The 18,452-nt window shown below is 46.8% G+C and overlaps 1 protein-coding gene across 1 annotated transcript in view; it reads left to right on the plus strand.

Moving 5' to 3' along the window:
• LOC140693127 (trafficking protein particle complex subunit 9-like) overlaps positions 1-18,452 on the plus strand; it is a 1,110,112-nt gene that overhangs the window by 817,442 nt on the left and 274,218 nt on the right. The gene's annotated exons all lie outside the window — the stretch shown is intronic.

The following is an 18,452-nucleotide window of genomic DNA, read 5'->3' on the forward strand; positions in this document are numbered from 1 at the left end:
GCAAAGCTATATTAGTACTGCTGTGTAAATTATCCGTTTGAGATGTGATTGCCAAAAAAAAAAAGAAATAAAATCAGGGTGCCACTGAGGGGAGGGCAAACTGCATATGGACGGACACAAGGGGACTTTATGAGGACAAAGTTGCACAAATCTAGAAATAGATAAAATGGCTGACTTGTACAATTATAATGTGTGAATTTTATGGCCTGTAAATTACACCTTAATACAGCTATTAAATTAAGAAACTGGGATACCAAATTAAGACTAAAACACATATATATATCACACAAAGAACAACAGGCAAATATCAATATTTACTGCACCATTTTCCTTCATGCAGCTTCCGATCCTCACCCGTTCCTGAAAGGATGATTCATTTTTAAAATAGTCTTTAAATTTATTCAGCAAATAATTTTTGACTGCCTACTATGTACCCAGGACTAGTCTAGGCACTTGGAATAGATCAATAAACAAAACAAAATTCCTGTCCTCACGGAGCTTGGTTGGAGTCTAGCTGGGATGGGGGTGGAGATGACAATTCACACAACAGAGCAGCAGAGGAGGTGGCATGTTAGGAAAGAGGAACCATGGAAAAATCAAAAAAGGGCAAGGTAAAGAGAGTTGAGGGTATGGGATGAGGGTGATGTTGTATTAAATACCAGAGCAGGCCACACTGAGGACTGAGGTTAGAACTAAGACTTGGAGGTAAGAAGTCCCAGGTGGACGGAATAACCATCACCAAGGGCAGCGCACACCTCACATGTTCCAGAATGGGGACACGGCTGGAGCTGCGGAGAAGGGTCAGTGCAGGTCCTTCATGCCTTGGAGGACGTTGTAAGGACTGTGGCTTTTACCCAGAGTGAAATGGGGAGGCACTGCAGAAGGACGACACTATCTAACTTAGGTTTTCGAGGCTCACTTGACTGCCGGGTGAGAATAGTCAAAACGGGTCAGAGATGAAAGGTGGGAAGCCTCTGAAAAGGGCTGTGCAGGAGGAGAGGACAGTGGCTCAGGGCAGGGAAGCAGCAGTCGAGGCAGGAGCCATGGTGAGAAGTGGCTGGGTTCTGGATATGGTTTAAAGGCAGTGTTAAACCAGATCTATTGACAGAATTCATGTGGTATGTCAGTGAAAGTCAGAGTAACTCTAAGCTTTTTAACCCAAGCAGCTGGATGGATTAAGTTTCCACTAACTGAATGGGGGAGGTTGCAGGAAGAACCAGTTTGGGGGGTAGGAGAACAAAGGGCTCAGTTTTTACACATGTTGCTTTTAAGATATCAGAGTTTCAATTGAAGGTGTCAAATCAGTAGAAGATTGTAAGAGTCCAGAGTTGGAGAGAAAAATTCTAGCAGGAGACAGAAATGTGGGAATCATGGGTCACACAGGTGGCACAGGAAGACATGAAACCCAGGTAGTCAAACATTAAGATAACCTGGCATTAACCATAGAAGTTGTCCTTGAGGGCCTGCCTAGTAGGTGTGGATATCAGTCCTAATTCCTGACCACTCGAGTTTTAAAAAGCAACTTACAAATGAATTCGTGCAAGACACTGCCTCCAGTGGGTGGGTCCAGAGCTGGAGTGGGAGAATTGGATGGTGCACGCTACTCCCTACGGTAGAATGTGTGTGTGTGTACACATGTGTGTGTGCGCAGGGGGATGAGATACACCTGGCTTAAGAAAAAGAGCAAGTAAGTCTAGAAGCTGAAAGATGAAAGAACATCCAGATATGGTAGAGGGAACAGGGGAAACACTGTGTACTGTAAGACATATGCCCATAATGCCATTTCCCACCATCCTTTCATCAGGAACACAGTTGGAAAGGGGGGAATTATGTAGATACGTGTGATGTACACAAACTTTCTGACTATGTAACACTGAATATCTACATATGTAGCAAGTTAATGATATTTATATCTGCTTCAAATTTAAAAACAAGTTCACAACAGAGGGAAAATAAAATACTGAGGACTGGTAGAAGTATCATAGAAGGCCTTTCAATGCTCAGAATGGAAGCAAAAGCAGCTTCACCCCACAAAGAATGTCTATAAGAGTCAAGAATGTTTATATTTGCTTAAGAAATTGAGAGTTACAACTTCCTGCTTTAAAGAATTAACATAAGACAGATACCACACTATAAGCAACGTCTATACTGGAGATTTCTTAAAGCTATTTTAGTTCCTGCTTGTTCTGATGTACTCCAGAAACTCTGCAAAGAAAACCTTCTATTCAAAGGCTTAAAGGAATAAAATAAGAAATAACACTGCATTCTTTTCAGTGGTCTCTGTACTGAAAGTCACTTGCAAATGCAGCACCCTGCCACAGGTCCACATTTTTAACAATAAAGACCTTTGCGCAATTTTTCAATTGCTATGTGACTTTGGGTCAGTCTCTCACTAAGAAGCAGAATGGAGTACCAGAAAATGACACATCAGGTCTAAAACTACAGATGTGGGAGATGAACCTACACCAGGAAACAGCTAAGTGGGAGGGTAAGGTTTACCTTTTAAGTTACCGTAAGTGCAGCTACACCTGCTCCCTGCTTCCCCTGTGAAGTGAAGAGCTAGTCTTTTCCAGAAAAGCTCTCATTCTGAGAACTGTCTTCTTTAAAATATTCGGAGATTCTCTTTTAAGGTTCTTTCACTTTTAAGCCTTTCCCCAACTCTACATCCTATAACAAGTGTAAAAATTATCCTATAGCCTATTGTTACAGAACATACTCTACAAAAGCTGAGGTTTCCCGGGGTTTGGATCCCAGAACTCTGCTACCAGATAATCCTAAAGCTTTCCTTCCATAACAGACTCTTCTGCCAATTCCCAGCTGCGGGCAAATTCGGCTTCTCAGACCAGGTAACTTTCTAACTCTGCCTACGAACACTCTGCTGCCAGTAAAGGAACTCTCAGACAGAAAGCACACAATGCCCCTAGTGAGGGTTGCCTCCTTCAATCAATCAAGATGCCATCACCAAGCAAATATTTAAACCAACTGCAAAACCTCTGAAGACAACTTACAAACAATAAACTTTCTATGGAGGCATACTATTTGCTCTGGAATAGTGATTTCCATTGGAAGGAACAAAGGACCACATGACCCAAGCAATTTTTTAAAACTGCACATAACCATCCCTCTTCACGTGAGGATTCAGGCAAGACGGTCTTACAGGCCTAGGTGTAACAGAATGACAGCACCTCTAGGAGTAGGGTGAAAAGTAGCGAGGTAGACTTCTAGTGAAAGGGGGTGATGTAATAGGCCCCATCGCCCACTTACCTACCACCACAGGACAATCATCTCAGATCGAGAACAAGCACTTTGGGAAACAGGTTGTTTATATTTTTATGGTATTCTGGTGGAAATAACGCCCTGAGTCATGTGAAGTTGTGGCTGCAAAATTGAACAGGGGACTGGACATTTTCACATTCAGGACAAAAGTAGCCCCTGGATAGCCACCATATCTGCTCTCCCCTTTGCCTGTTCACCCCAAAAGCTGCAGAACTCTCCTGCTTGCAATGACACCCACCACTTCTCACAAATTCTTGCAAAGTTCACATCAGCAGCTGGTGGTGTCAAAGTCGCCATTTGTACTGCTATGAAGTCCCTCCATTACTTTATATCCCTTCTATTTTCTCTGTTGTCTTCCTAGCTACACTTGCATCCACAAGATGGTTACCGCACTAACATTGCCTCTGTAATCAGTCCAGGATATAGGAAGTAGAGATTCAACTGTAACCAGTCCCAGAATACTTGTCATCCCACTCTAGTGTCCCAAAAAATACTCTGGCATCCCTCATCTCACTCAAAGAACCACTGCATTACTTAGAGGTTGTAAAATTAGAGGGCTTTCTCTACTGGGAAACACTGTGGCTTGTGGTAGAGTTGTGATTTCAGTTTTTGCAACTACTTACAGGCAAAAAGACATGGCCCGCAAATTTTCTTCAAGCGTTTGATATTTAAACTTTCATTAGATACAGAGCCAGTGGACTAACCGTAATCTATGAACATATGGTCATATTATCAAATAATGTTCATGTCTACCTTACAGACATGTAAGGACTTGGATTACACCTGCAGCCTCTAGGCCTTTAGAATTGGATGTGAAGCATCCTGTGAGATAAAAAACCTCCTATCCAGTCACAGAACACAATTACAGACAACATGACACTAATGTCACTGAATACTTTAGTATAGTCCATGTATGGTTAAGTTACATCTCCAATTTCTCAGAGCTGGAAAGGAGATGTCTAGAAAAGCTGGAAAAGCCCAATTACCAAAACAGCTCAAAAGTTAAAGCAGACTCCTGCACCTCCCAGAACAGAGGGCGGAGGGGGCATTGCCCACCAATCTGTCCTCCCCCAGGACGTGGCATGTGGGGAAGCAGGCAGGAATGGGTGGCTGGGACTCGGAGGTGGAGAGGTGATGAAAGCAAGAGTGGAACTGCTCTGGTCCTAGAACAACAGAGCTGTAAAAAGCTCGGCTTCAGTTCAACCAACTCCCTCTCCCACTTTCCCTCCCACCTACGTGACAAACAGAGCACAGCCAGGCACTTTCTGCCCATGACGGTGACTACTAGCAGGAAAGGGACCAGGATAAAAGCATGTCCTATAAAAGATCAGTCTGATTTTAAGGCTATGTTATAAACAATGAACAGCACTCTCAGAGTGGGACACTTGTGAGGCGCTCAAGTAGGGAGGAGGAGGTTGAGGATCCATTTCCAGCACTTCCATGTCTTTTATCACTCCTATTTCTGACCTTTCCTTTGCCACTTTTTGTAGCACTGCCATCACTGGCAGGTAAAGGGGCAGCAATGTGACTTGGCCGTTTGGCTGATGGGGCTACATTTCCCAGCAGTGGAATGAAAAGGCACTGGAAGAGGATCAGCTGGAAGATGTGCACTGCAGTCCTGGCCTGTGCCAAACACTAACCAGGTGATCCTGGGTTAGGCTCTTAGTCTCTCTGGGCTTCCGGCTGTTTACTTATAAAATAAGGTTTTGTCATTACACAAATATATCCAATATGAAATGTAACGTGAAAGTCAAACATAATGACATCTCACCTGCTTGCCTCAGGGAACTGTACAAGCACTGAACACTATGTGAATGTAAACACAGTCTTAAGAAAACTATTGAGATAAAGCGCTAAACTGAACATGGAGATCAAGTTTTTTGGATTTTCTTGGCTTTCTTTTTTAACTGCAACACTGAATTAATAGTTATTAGCTATAATCCACACCACCACCACTGCGAATAAATAAAGAAGGCAAGCACTGCCTGGATGCCTGTTATTACCCGATGCTAAGCAGGGTGAGGGGTATAAAGGAGGCTGAACAAGTGAGTCTTCTCCAGTTACCAGCTAAGTGAGGAGACACATTGGAAATCACCCAGGAATGGTACCAAGTCAGTACTCAAATCCAAGATTACAGGCTACTGATCATAAACAGTACAGGAATACAAAGAAGAGCTAGAAGTATTTGGAATAAATAGGGAAGACTCTATGAAGGGGATGGGGCTCCAACTAGTTCTCAGGGCAATTCTAATCTGTTTTAACTGAGGACTGGATAGGAAAAGGCTGGTGACTCCTGGTTTTTAATAAGGCACAGGTTACCCTAGGAGGCTAAGTTACATAATGATTGGAAAAAATAATGTAAGTCCAAAATGATGAAGGGTCGAGACTCCCTGGCTGAGATCTGGTTGTGTTAAGTCTTTGACTTGACTGTAGATGTTGGAGCACCAAAACTCTAGGTTGAGTGAAAGGGGGGGAGAGAATATCCAAGAATTCAGCAGAAGGAAAAATTCATGTATCAGGGATGAAAGCTCTTCATCAGAGTATCAGCAATCAGAATAGACACTTGAAACCAACAACATACAGTTCAAGAAGCTGACAAAATGTGGAGGGTGGTGAGAGAAAGACAAATCAAAGACCACTCCAAGCCTTTGTGTATTCAAGACCGGAAGAATGATTATCCCACTGAATAAGTGGAGACGCTGCAAGAAAAAAGATTATGAAATCAGCTTTAGACATGTTGAATCTGACGTATGAGCTAAGAGTAGGTTTTCTCTAAGAAGCTCAAAATTCAAAACTGAAGCACAGATGTTGAGTACAGACTTAAGATGCAGATGGACAAGACATGATAAATCTCCTAAAAGAAAACATAGGCAAAACATTATCTGACATAAATCTTAGCAACATTCTCCTAGGGTAATCTACCCAGGCAATGGAAATAAGAGAAAAAAATAAACAAAAGGGACGTAATTAAACTCATAAATTTCTTCACAGCAAAGACAACCATAAGTAAAACAAAAGGAAACAACAAACTACGAATGGGAGAAAATATTTGCAAATGATACGACTAACAGAGGCTTAATTTTCAGAATATATAAGCAGCTCATAGAACTTAATAACAAAAAAACAAACAACTCAATCTTAAAATAGGCAGAAGACCTAAACAAGCATTTCTCCAATGAAGACACAAATGGCCAATAGGCACATGAAAGAATGCTCGATATCACTAATAAACTGAGAAATTCAAATCAAAACTATAATGAAGTATCAGCTCCCATCAGTCAGAATGGCCATCGCTCAGAAGTTCATGAATGATAAATGCTAGAGAGGCTGTAGAGTGAAGGGTACCCTCTTACACTGCTGGTGGGAATCTAGTTTGGTGTAGTCATTATGGAAAGCATGGAAATCCCTGAAAAAACTAAAAGTAGACTTACCCTATGACCCAGCAATCCCACATCTGGGTATATAACTGGAAAGAACTCCAATGTGAAAAGATACCTGCACACCAGTATTCACAGCACCACTGTATACAAGAGCCGAGACATGGAGGAAAGCTAAATGTAGCAACAGATGACTGGATAAAGAAGTTGTGGCATATTTATACACTGGAATACTACTCTACCATGAATAGGACAAAATAAAACCATTTGCAGCAACATGGATGGAGCTAGAGATCATCATTCTAAGTGAAAGCAGCCAGAAACAGAAAAATACCAAATGATACCACTCATATGTGCAATGTAAAAAAAGAGAGAAAAAGACACTGTGAACTCATCTACAGAACAGAAACAGACTTGCAGACTTAGTAAACAGTCAAGGTTACCAGGGAAAGGGGATAGGAAGGGATAAATTTGGGAGTTCGAGATTTACAAATGTCAGCCACTATATATAAAAAGAGATTTTAAGTTAAGTTTCTTCTATATAGCACAGAAACCTATGTTCATTATCTAGCAATAACCTGTAATGAAAAAGCCGATACAGCCACCAACTGAGGAAGCAAGAGAAGAAAGGAGAGTTAGTTATGCTGGGCTAGAGCCGACTTCTAAAATCCTTGTCAGCCACTGAGGCTGCCCCGAGTACACTGAGCTTTCCTTCCAGGGACAGGCGGACATGACATGCGTCCTGCAAACCTGGGGCAGCAGAGGCCGTCCCCAGGTCTGGCCCTAGGGGAGATGGGAGCAAGTCCACCTGCTCCCCTTGGGGCAGCACCCCTCCCTGCAGCCCCCGCCACCTGACTGCACCACGCCTGCCTCTCAGGAAACCACTGACTTGAAAACAAGTGGTCCACGAACATGGGGCAGCGGCAGGGAGATGGGCAGCGACCTGGCAAGCTGGTAGATTTGCCCCCATCTCCCCCACGGCCTGTCAAGGGCTCGGCCTCTGCTGCTCCAGGCACGGTCCGCAGGTCAGCCTGCTCTCGGGAGGAGGGCACGGTGTGGTCAAAGGCAGTGGCGGGTTATGGGGTCTGCCCATGGGAGCCCTTGGATTTGCTTCAAACTCCCCAGCGCATGGCCTGAGCTTGGCCTCTGCTGCCTCAGGTTCGTGGAACTCAGGTTACAGGTCAGCCTGCTCCTGGAAGGCGGGTGCTGTGCTGTCAGGGAAAGGTGGCGGCTGCTATGGCGGGATTGGGGCTGCCCTGTGAGAGCGGGGGTTGCAACAATTTCCCGCTGCTGCTGCAGCCATCCCAGCACACTCATCGCACCGAGCCCATCTCCCAGGAGCAGACTGACCTGTAACCTGAGTCCCACTAACCTGGGTCTTTAGAGGCCGCCCCCAAGGTCAGGCCGCGGGTAAGATGGGAGCAAACCCAGGGGCTCTCATGGGGCAGTCCCCATTCCATCCGAGGCCCCGCGACCGCACCGCACCCGCCTGCCAGGAGCAGGCCATCGTCTGAGGGCCAGTCGGAGATGCTCTGGAACCGTCCACGCGCCCTCCCAACTCCCGGGGCTGTACCTGCTCTCCTAAACCCGGGTAGAAGCGGCGGCAAAAACGCGGTGTTCAGGAACTACTAATACCGGGGTTACCACGAACCACAGCGGCGGCTGGGACCCGCCTCTGGGTCCTAACGGGACGCGCGGCCGGGACCTCACCTCTGCACCCCTCCCTGGGCGCATCCTCAGCTGCACAGCACAGGCGTCACCCGCCGGGTCCCCGAGAAGCGCGCCCCTACCAGCGCCCTCTTAACTGTCCGGCAGCGGCAGCCGAGCCGCGGGCAAGCGGCGGCCCAGGCCCCAGGCCGTGTTCCTCTTCCAGGAGCTGGTCCAGGAGCAACCGGCTGCCGCCAGCTTCCACGCGTTCTGGGTGGGTTCCGGCGTCCGCGCGTCTGTCCGTCTGCGCGTGCGCGCCCCTCCTCCTCCCGCCCGCAGCGCAAACTGCTCGGGTGGGTCTCCTGCTTTACCGGCCCTGGCCGCTGGGGCCGGGAGGAGCCAGGTGGGGCCCCTCCTGCTTGTCCCGCTGGGTCTCCATCCCCAGAGCCTTCACCCAGCCACCGACTGGGTCCTGGCACAGAACTAGAACCACGACTGCCCTAGGCTAGGCCTCACCCACCCAGCCCCACTTCCCCTGATCAACTTCCCCTCCCTGTTACTACCCTCCCACCACTGGCCAGGCCCAGTCTCCCACCAGACCTTGAAGACAGGGCTCCTTCTCCTCACACCATTGTCCCTGCCCTGACACTCCATCCTGCTAGGTCCTAACCTATGGCCCCTACACCCACAAGCTTACCCCTCATGCCTCAACACAGGACACCCAACAACCTGAAATTATCCCCCTCACCTCTCAGCCAGGTCATTTCCACTCTGATCGGGCCCCACACCTCTCAACCTGTACCCCCACACCATGGGATCCCCTTCAATCTGAGTGCACCCCTACTCTGAGCTCACTCACTCACCCCTCACCCTGTGGTTGGGGTGGGGAAATCCGTGCTCCAGTAATGATGACTACTGCCACCAGTGGGGGATCGAGCCTAGTGTGCACCTTCATAGTTAATGTCTGAGACTACAGGGTGAGGCAGGCTGGGCTGAAGGTGGTTCCAATTCCCGCCTTGGCACCCTGATCCCCGCAGCCTGTGCCTCAACTGACCCGATGGGTCAGGTTGATCCCAGGCTGCCAGCCACTGGCCTTGGGCTTTGGGTGGTTGATGGTACTGATGGTGATCTGGACCCCTAGGGCGGAGGCACTGGGCACGCGGACCTTTGGTGTGGGGGAGTTCAGAGTTTGCACTTGATCCCAGGGTTACACAGCAGATGGTGGGCTGTGTGCATGGGGCTGTGTGCATGGCATGGACTCAGCACAGGTGGGTGCAGGGACCTTGTTCATTCACACCAGGCCAGAGGGAAGAGGAAAGGGAGTTTTTAAAGTGTCAAAGTGAGGAATCCAAAGCTTTAGAGCAAAGTAGGAAGGTGCACTGGCCAGGCCACCATGGATCTCACCGCGACGCTTGTCCCTTGCATCAGGGGAGACTGGCAGTTGACTGGCCAATGAGACATCCCCTGCTGTGGTATAGTTTACAGGCAATTGAAGGGATTTTGAAAGGTAATTTTAATCCAATAATTGTCAGTTTCTCTGCGGTAGATTAGGTCCAAAATCATGGTGAATCTGGCAAGGATCCTGCCTGAAATCCAGCCTGGGACAGTGGAGGACCCACCCAGGAATCATCCACTTAGCTCTCACCAAAAGTCACTGTAATAGAGAAGAACAAATCTGACTCCATATTGGATCTGTTCCTTTTCTTTAACCCTCTGCAGTGTTTTCTAGGCTTAGACTTGCTAGCTCTGCACTTTTTGTAAAACAGGGTTGCCTTTAGCCTGAAATAAACAGGAGAGCCTATTCTCAAAAGTCTGAGCTTTAAGGATATTAACACTTTGCACTCCTATAAAGATAACAAGTTGCAGAATAGAAAAAGTTAGTTTTGTTGCAGGTTTTGCAGAAACACCATGATCTGACCCACGTGGACAGCTGCAAAGGATTCCAAGAACAAGGAATTTCTACACCAACAAGTTTGCAACAACCAACCACAGCCCCTCCACTTTTTAGCAGAATAAGAGCCTGAAGTTGACATGTGGAAGATGGTTCTCCAAGATATTAGTCCGCCATTATCTTGGTTTACAGCTGTTTATGTAGACCAGGCCTCTGTAAGTCCTCTAACAAAACAAAAGTAGTTTTCTATTCTACAACCTGTTGTCTTTATATAAGTGCAAAAGTGTTAATATCCTTAAAAATCAGAGCCTTGAAAGTAGGCTCTCCTGTATATCTAAGGCTAAAGGCAACATTGTTTTACAAAGGTGCAGAGCTAGTAAAACTAAGCCTAGAAAAGAGGGCAAAGGGTTAAAGCCAAAAGGACAGATCTTCTATGGAGTCAGATTTTTTCTTTTCTATTATACTATATTCTATTTTTGTTTTAAGTATATAAGAATAAAGTTTAGCCTTTTTCCATTTTAAATTGTGCAATTTTAAGGAGCATTAATTGCATTCACAGTGCTGTGAGACCAGCACCACTTGTTTCAGACTATTTCCTTCCTCAAAGTAAAAGCTTGTATACAAAGAGCACCCCACGTCCTACCTCCCCTAGCCCATGACAAGCCCTAATCCCCTTTCTCTCTCTATGTCTTTACCTATCCTGGAGGTTCCCTATCAATGAAATCGTATAAAAGGTGGCTTTTTTTTGGTTTGTCTGCCCACATATCTTAAGTAGGGATGGGTGAATTATTTTTTTTTCACGTGAATTAGCATTTTTGTATTTTGAGAGGAAAGTCCAGATGGATTAAAGATGAGACGTACCATATGAAGCCCTTTTAGTAACTCTGTGTATAATCTCGGGGTAGGCACTGCTGTTCTAAGTGTGAAATCAGAGCCAGAAGGGAGATGCTTAGCTCTTCTTGTGGCAAAATCAAACCAAACAAAAGCAGAAAACAAAGGCCAAGAAAGACAGCTGGAAAGACAAACCACAGCCTGGAAAAACCTTTCCTCATGACCCAAGGTCGGAAAAAAGCTTCACATCCCTGTGGTCCAAAAAGCTCTTGAAGCCCAGTGTTCTGAAAAGAAACAAAACACACAGAGTCAGTTCCAACGAGAGGCAGTGCAGGTGGCCGGTTTGTGCTGGAGATGCTCGACCTCTCAGGTGAGGACACAGGCAGACAGACAGACTGCAGAGACAGCATTGGCCACCATCACCCTGGCAGGTCTTTAGCCCGGTGACAACCAGCCCTGGTGACAATGTGAGCAGGCAGAGGCCCCAGGAGGTACCCTGGAAGGAAGAGCAAATGGACGCTCCTCTCCAGCAGAACAAGGTGTAGGATACATCAAAGTGCCACAGGTGCATCCCTTCCCTAGCAGTGCTGAGCCTTAGAGAAGATCCCACCAAAGTGCTTGCACAATTTTCAAAGATAATGTTTCTTCAGTAACATGAATTCAAAATAATCAATATGTCATCAAGGGATTTTCAGAAGTGACCTGCCCTGGACCCGTACAATACACACACATAAATACACACATATACACATAAATATATACACACATACATACAGGAAAACAGACAGACAGACTGAAACACAGAGAAGCACGGGGAGACAGAGAAACAGAGAGAGAGACAACTCAGAGAGGCACTGAGAGACAGAGACCGAGAGAAAGAACACTGGAGCTGGTAATGAGTGGAACTCACATACATTTTCACAAGTCAGTCTATGTGTCAGAACCTGGTCCCAAAGTCGATCCACCCTCCAGGGGAGGGTGTGGGGATCCCACAAGGGTGTGGGAACAGAAGGCAAAAAATAGGAATCCATTGTGGGGCAGCCCACCACAGAGGCCGAGATGGGACACTGGGCCTGTATTTCAACATGACAGAATGACCTAGGAGGTTGTATGCCAGAGCGGACGATGTCAGAGTTGTATTTAATTTCAGTCTCACGACTGGGAGCGGGGAAGCAAGCAGCAAGGAAAGTGACTTTCTCCAGACCCCAGGGCAGACCCCGGCCTGTGTGGGGTGTGCTTTGAACTCTGCCAGCCCTCTGTGGGGTCCTTCCTTTGCTGAGTCTGTGCACGATCTCCCTGTGATGCCAGCCCGTGGGGGTGACAGAAGCAATAGGTGTTTCTAGGTCTAGAGACAGGATGGGTTCTCTAGGAAGCAGGGGCCAGAATGATCCCCACTGTGCTGATGGGGGATTGGGGAGGCCCTGAGAGGCACATGGCTTGTCCAGGATGATAACACTGCTGAGTAGGGGGAGCCAGGTCTGAACCCAGCTGTGTCTTCAGAGCTGCGGCACTGGTTGCATCCAGGCCTCCCCAGGGCTATGGGGGGGGGGCCTGAGTTGGTGTCACTGTGTGTGGACATGGCATGGAGTGAGAAATGAGAGATTGGAAGCCCAGAAAGGCCCTTGAGGAGCTTTGTGTCAGGAGGAAGCTTGGAGAAGTGGACCCCAGGAAGTGACCTCACTTCCCTGGCAATAGAGCCCAACAGAACTTGGAACCGAAGTCACCAGGCACCCACTCTGTAGAGAAGTCCCTACTCAGCTCACCTGGTTGGAGACAGAGGCATGTTCTGCTGCATTCCATTATCCTGAGGCCGCAGGCCCCAGAAAGCCCGCAGCGAGGGTCTCTACCAACGCTGCCGGCACTGGGTCAGGTCTCACCCAAGGCACCTCTGGCCTTTTGGACAGAGAGACCCAAAGGTAACACAGGGAGGCCCAGGGAAGGCCCCTCCAGGCTGGGCCACCACTCAGATCCCATCCAGGTAGCCACACGGCCCCATCCTGCCTGGTGGAGGTGGAGCAGTCAAGTTGGGGATGGGTATCTGCCTCAAGAAAGAGAAGGACAGAGGCCTGGGGGGCCCAGTCACATAGACAGCCCAGGACAAAGCTGGCTGGCTGAGATGTGGAGAGGCTGGGAAGGGTCCTGCTGCCCGAGGTGGAGCCCATGCTCTCTGGGTATGTATTTTCCCTCCCGGATGTCTGAGCTGAAAAAGGTTCTGGTCTGATCTAGCAGCAGAGGGTAGAGTCTAAGGAATCAGGAGTGTTCCTGGCCGGGAAGGACTCTGAGACTTCCATGCTGGGTCAGCTGCTGGTCACTATCATTGCAGAGCCAGATACCACATATTGAAAAGAAGCTGATGAATAAGAACACCAACGCCCCCTCCCCAAGTGAAGGGCTGGTGTGTCACTCTTCTGAGGGCCAGCGCAGACTCCTGGTGGGTCTGGATATGGAGGGGTCCCCACCACCATGGCCCACAAATCAGTGGGGCAGGCCTCCGACCCAGACATCACCCAGGGCTCTCCCAGGGACCTACCCGGGGCTGATGGGTAGCTCAGCACACCCTGGTCTGACCTGGAGCACCGTGCCCACCTCGCTGCAAGTCAGGTGGAGGACCAGGAGCCCCCGAAGCAGAGACCAAAGGTCAAAAAGGCAGGGCTGGTGTATGTGTGTAGGTGAGGGTGGGGCAAAGGCTGGGCCACACAGGGAGGTGTCCCTAGAGGCTACTGTTGGGACCAGAAAAAAGAATGGCCTCAGACCACCTGTCTGGAAAAATTCAGTCACAGAACACATCCTGTGGGCACTTTCTGGGTGGGAGCTGTCTGGAAAGCTCTGGGAAGATTTCTGTCCTTGTAGAGGCACATGGAAAGGGAGGCAGGTGCGTAAAATTTTTCTCTCTCACAGCATGAGGTCTTCCACAAGACTTAAAACTCTCTCCACTTCCAATAGTTACAGAGGAGGCAGGGGCAGGGGAAGATGTCAGAGACCAAAAATGGGACGAACTGGATCCTGCAGGAGACCTCGAGCTACCTCCTGCCGCTCCTGCAGCTCTTCCTGAACCTGCATCTGCAGCTGGACTGCTGGGCAATGGAGAACCAGTTCAGGCATCACCACCACCTGGGGTAGAGCCCCCTCTGCACCCACCCACACCTTCTTCTCCAAAATGTTTTCCAAAATCCCACCGTCAGTCCCCCCACAAACTTGACGTCCCTTCCGCTGGAGATGTTTTTGTTTCATTTTCTTTAGTTTCCTTTGCTTGTTTCACATCATTTATGACATCCTTTATTTTTCTTTTTAGAGTTTCATGTAATAAAATATAGACTTTTCCCCTTTTAAATTATGCAATTCAGGAGCATTAGGGGTATTCACAATGTTGTGCGACCATCACTACCATCTAGTTTCACACTATTTCTTTCCTCAAAGTGAAACCTTGGATCCAGAGCATGCACTCCCCTCCCTCCTCACCCAGCCCCTGACAACCCCAAGTCCTCTTTCTCTTTGCGTGTCTTTACCTCTACTGGTTGTTCCCTGCCAATGAAATTTTAAAAAAGGATTTTTTCCTTCCTGCCCACATGTTTTCACCTGGGGCTGAGGATTTTTGTTTGTTTTCACTTGAAACAGCATTTTTATTATTTTCAGGGGATATCCAGGGGGATTAAAGATGTGATGCACAAAATGAAGCCCTTTTGGTAACTCTGTGCATAATCTCAGGGTAGACACTGCTGTTCCCCCTGTGACACCACAGCCAGAAGACACAAGGGAGATGCTTAGCTCTTCCTGTGGCAAAAACAAAACAAAACGAATCAAAAAAATTAGTAAAAGCCCAGAAAAATTGCTTGAAAGGCAAACCACAACCTGGAAAATTCATTCCTCATAACCAAAGGTTGGAGAAATTTTTCCCATCCCTGTAGTCCAAAATCCTTTTGAAACTCAGTGTTCTAAACAGAAACAGAACAGGCATGGGCAGTTCCAATGAGAGGCAATGCAGGTGGCCAGTGTGTGTTAGAGATGTTTGACCTCTCAGGTGAGAACAGAGGCAGAGAGAAACACTGCAGAGACAGCATCGGTCACCATCACACTGGCAGTTCTTTAGTCAGGTGACAACCAGCCCTGGTGACAATGTAAGCAGGCAGAGGCTCCAGCAGATCCCCTGGAGGGAAGAGTGAAGGGACACTCCTCTTCAGGAGAACAGGGTGCAGGACGCATCAAAGGGCCACAGATGCATCTCTTCCCCAGAAGATCTGATACTTACAGTTCATCCCAATAAAATCCTTACACACCTATTCAAAGATGCCTTTTCAAGGGTGTCCATCACAGCACTGGTTGAAACAGTCGGAATTAAGGCAACACTAATATTGATGGAGAGGGGATGGGGTCCATTCGTTCTGGTTCATGTGGATGAATGAATGCTGTTCAGTTGGAAAAGTGGGTGCCTGGTCTCAACCCAATGTCAAGGGAGGCCTCAGGGTGGAAGTATGCAGACCCACTCTCTGCATCCAGGGTCCCATCTGCACGACCACATGTGTGTGAAATCAATATAGATGGAAATTGACCTGATTGTGAGTGTGTGAGAGACAGAGATGGAGAGAGACATACTGAGAGACACAGAGACTGAGACATAAGCACCAAATCATTCATGACAGACACCGCTGTGGGTGGGAATTACAAATCACTTCTTTTTTAGGCAATATTTCAATTTTTTGTACTGTGTCTGTATTACTCTACTAATTCTAAAAGGATTAAAATCCTATGCTAATGTGACCCATTCATTACTCATCTATGGAGTAATTAAAGTACATTAATCCTATTTTTAAAAGAATTTAAAGCCTTCTCAGGACTCAGTTCCATGTCAGCTCAGTGGAAGCAGAGGTTCTCCAGGAGGTCGTGTCTCTTCTGAATCAGCATCCAATACAGGTGAGCAAGAAGTACCCGACTTGGACACTGAAGACTACAATAGATGAGAGAGTGTGTTGAGAGAAATTAAGACCTATATTCAAAGAGAATAATCCCATATTCATGGAGCAGAAGGCTTCATTCTACTAAGATGACAAAGGTCCACGAATAGATCTAAGGATTCAAAGAATGCCTACCCAAATCCCAGGTGGTATTTTGCAGGAATTGACAATCAATCTAAAATTCACGTGGAAAATCCAGGAGGTCAGAATACATGAGTGAATCTTGAAAAAGAAGAACAAAGTTTGAGGAATGGAAAGTCAGATGGAACCCACGGTTAATACAAAACCTCTTTAAGCTGAAGATAACTGAGATTCAAAAGATGCAGAAGAAAAGCTGTCATGGAAGCCAATTCTCTCCTTTCCCTTTTCCCTATTAAGTTAGGTTGATAAAAAAGCCTTTAACTTTCACCATTTAACATGGTAGTTACTTTTCTGGTTGGCTCCTGCGTGTGCATAAATAAAACGTTTCTCTCGTTCATCTCCTCTTTACTTCTGTGGGCTCTTTGGGAGGGACTCTGGATTATGGGGACCTGCTCTTTTCTCACCTTCTTTAGTGACATCTTTTGTCCATGGTGAAGTTCTTAAAAAAAAGAAAAGTCTCATTGGTTTTGGGTCAGATTTGGAACATGTATACCTTTGGAGACCCCCTGGAGGAACAAGGGGGTTCAATACTGCCTGGAGAATTCACTTGTCAAAATGCCTAACAAGACGTTATTTGCAAGGTTTTTTTTTTAAAGATTCTTACCCTAAAGCAAATCCCCTATCTAAACCTCTTGGATGATCAAATATAAAGAAAAAAGGAGAATCATGTCTGGCCTAAGAACATTTGCTTAACAAAACGGAAGGACAGAATCAGTTTCAGAGCAAAAATTAAAATGCATTTATACCATCAACCCTCCCACCCTTTTGTACACTGTCCTCATGTAATCTGCCAGATGGCCCCCTGGAGAAGGCCCTTTGCCCGGAACTCGTGCTCATTTTCAGAGCTCGGCCAAGCGGGAGGTTGGTCCCCAGGGCCTGAGAGGGGCTATGTGTGAAATCTTCTCTGCTGACACCCAGCGGACTGAAGGTAACTGTGTTCTCTGAGGGAGAGAGAGCACACCGAGCCTCTGTGGAGGCATCTCTGAGACCCTCCCAAAGGCACAAATCTCTAACTCTGGACACGGGAATTTTTGATTGGCATCTTAGTTGGAAATCTCCTCCTGGATAGAAAGAAGCAGATTCAAGATGTTGCAATTGGATGGGCAGGTCGGCCTCTCGAATTAGTCGATGAGGAGGACACGCAATTCTCTGCAGAAGTAGGAACACCCATCCCTGCTCTGCTGACGTCATGTACAGAGAAACAGACGCGACTCTAGGGGGAATTCAAAACCCACCAACCTTTCTTACCGACGTCAACGTCCCCACTTTATTCTCCTGTCAGGTCTCTGCACAAAAACTGTGGCTCATCCCCAAATATCACACACCCATCACCCTGTACCACTCTGTGTCTGTGTCCAACTCGAGCATTAAGGCCTGTGACCGTTACTGTTAAATCGTGTCCCCCTTTCTGCCCGTCTCCCGCCATCATCCCAGTCCAACCTCGGTGTCTCTCTCCAGGTCAGCAGCACTCTTCCCACTGGCTTCCCATCAGCTTACCTTGCCCTGTTTCCATTGCTTATTCCCCATACGTTACCCACAACGGTCTTATTAAAGTATGAATCAGATCAAGTAGTTCCACATTGCAAAATACTTTCGTGATTTTCCATTGTATTCAGAAGGATATCCAGAGTCCCTACCAAGGCCCTATGTGATCCGGGCCCTCACCGATCTCTGCAGCCTCAGCTCTCACCGTTCTGCTCCAGCCCATCTTCACCGCCCCGATGGTCCCCACCAGGACAGCTGCGTTTCTAACTCCAAGTCTAGTACTTACACTTCTTCCGGCCTGGGAGGCTTTTCTTGTCTGTTACCTACGTGGCTTATTCTTTTGCTTTATTCAGGACTTTGTTCAAATTATTTACCCTCAGAGAGGACTTATCTGACCAGATTATTTAAAATAGCACACACATATTTCCTATTCAAACATTTTCTCTCCTAATATGCTTTATGTTTCTTTGTGGCAATTATTAGTACCTGGCAGTACATCATATATTTATTTGCTTACTGGTTTACTGTCTGTCTTTCTTACTAGACCTATATTCATGGAACCACAAATAACTGTTTTAACCAGTAACTTTCAAACCACCTTTAAATGAATTCTTTTATAAGATGAGAATTTCAGAGGCTTCCACGGGTTGCTTAGGGGAAAAAAGAAAAAGGATTCAGGTTGAACTAATTTATTAAGGACCTGAGAGTTGGTTATTTATTTTATACATAGTAGTGTGTACCTGTTAATCCCAAACTCCTAGTCTAGCAAAAGGCCTAGCTGACTACTATTTTTAAAGGAATTTTTTCTTTTTAAACTGGGGTTGTTTGAGATCTCTTTTCTTCTTCGTTATTTTT

The sequence above is a fragment of the Vicugna pacos genome, unplaced genomic scaffold (assembly GCF_048564905.1).
Source record: "Vicugna pacos unplaced genomic scaffold, VicPac4 scaffold_19, whole genome shotgun sequence".
NCBI classification, from domain to species: domain Eukaryota; kingdom Metazoa; phylum Chordata; class Mammalia; order Artiodactyla; family Camelidae; genus Vicugna; species Vicugna pacos.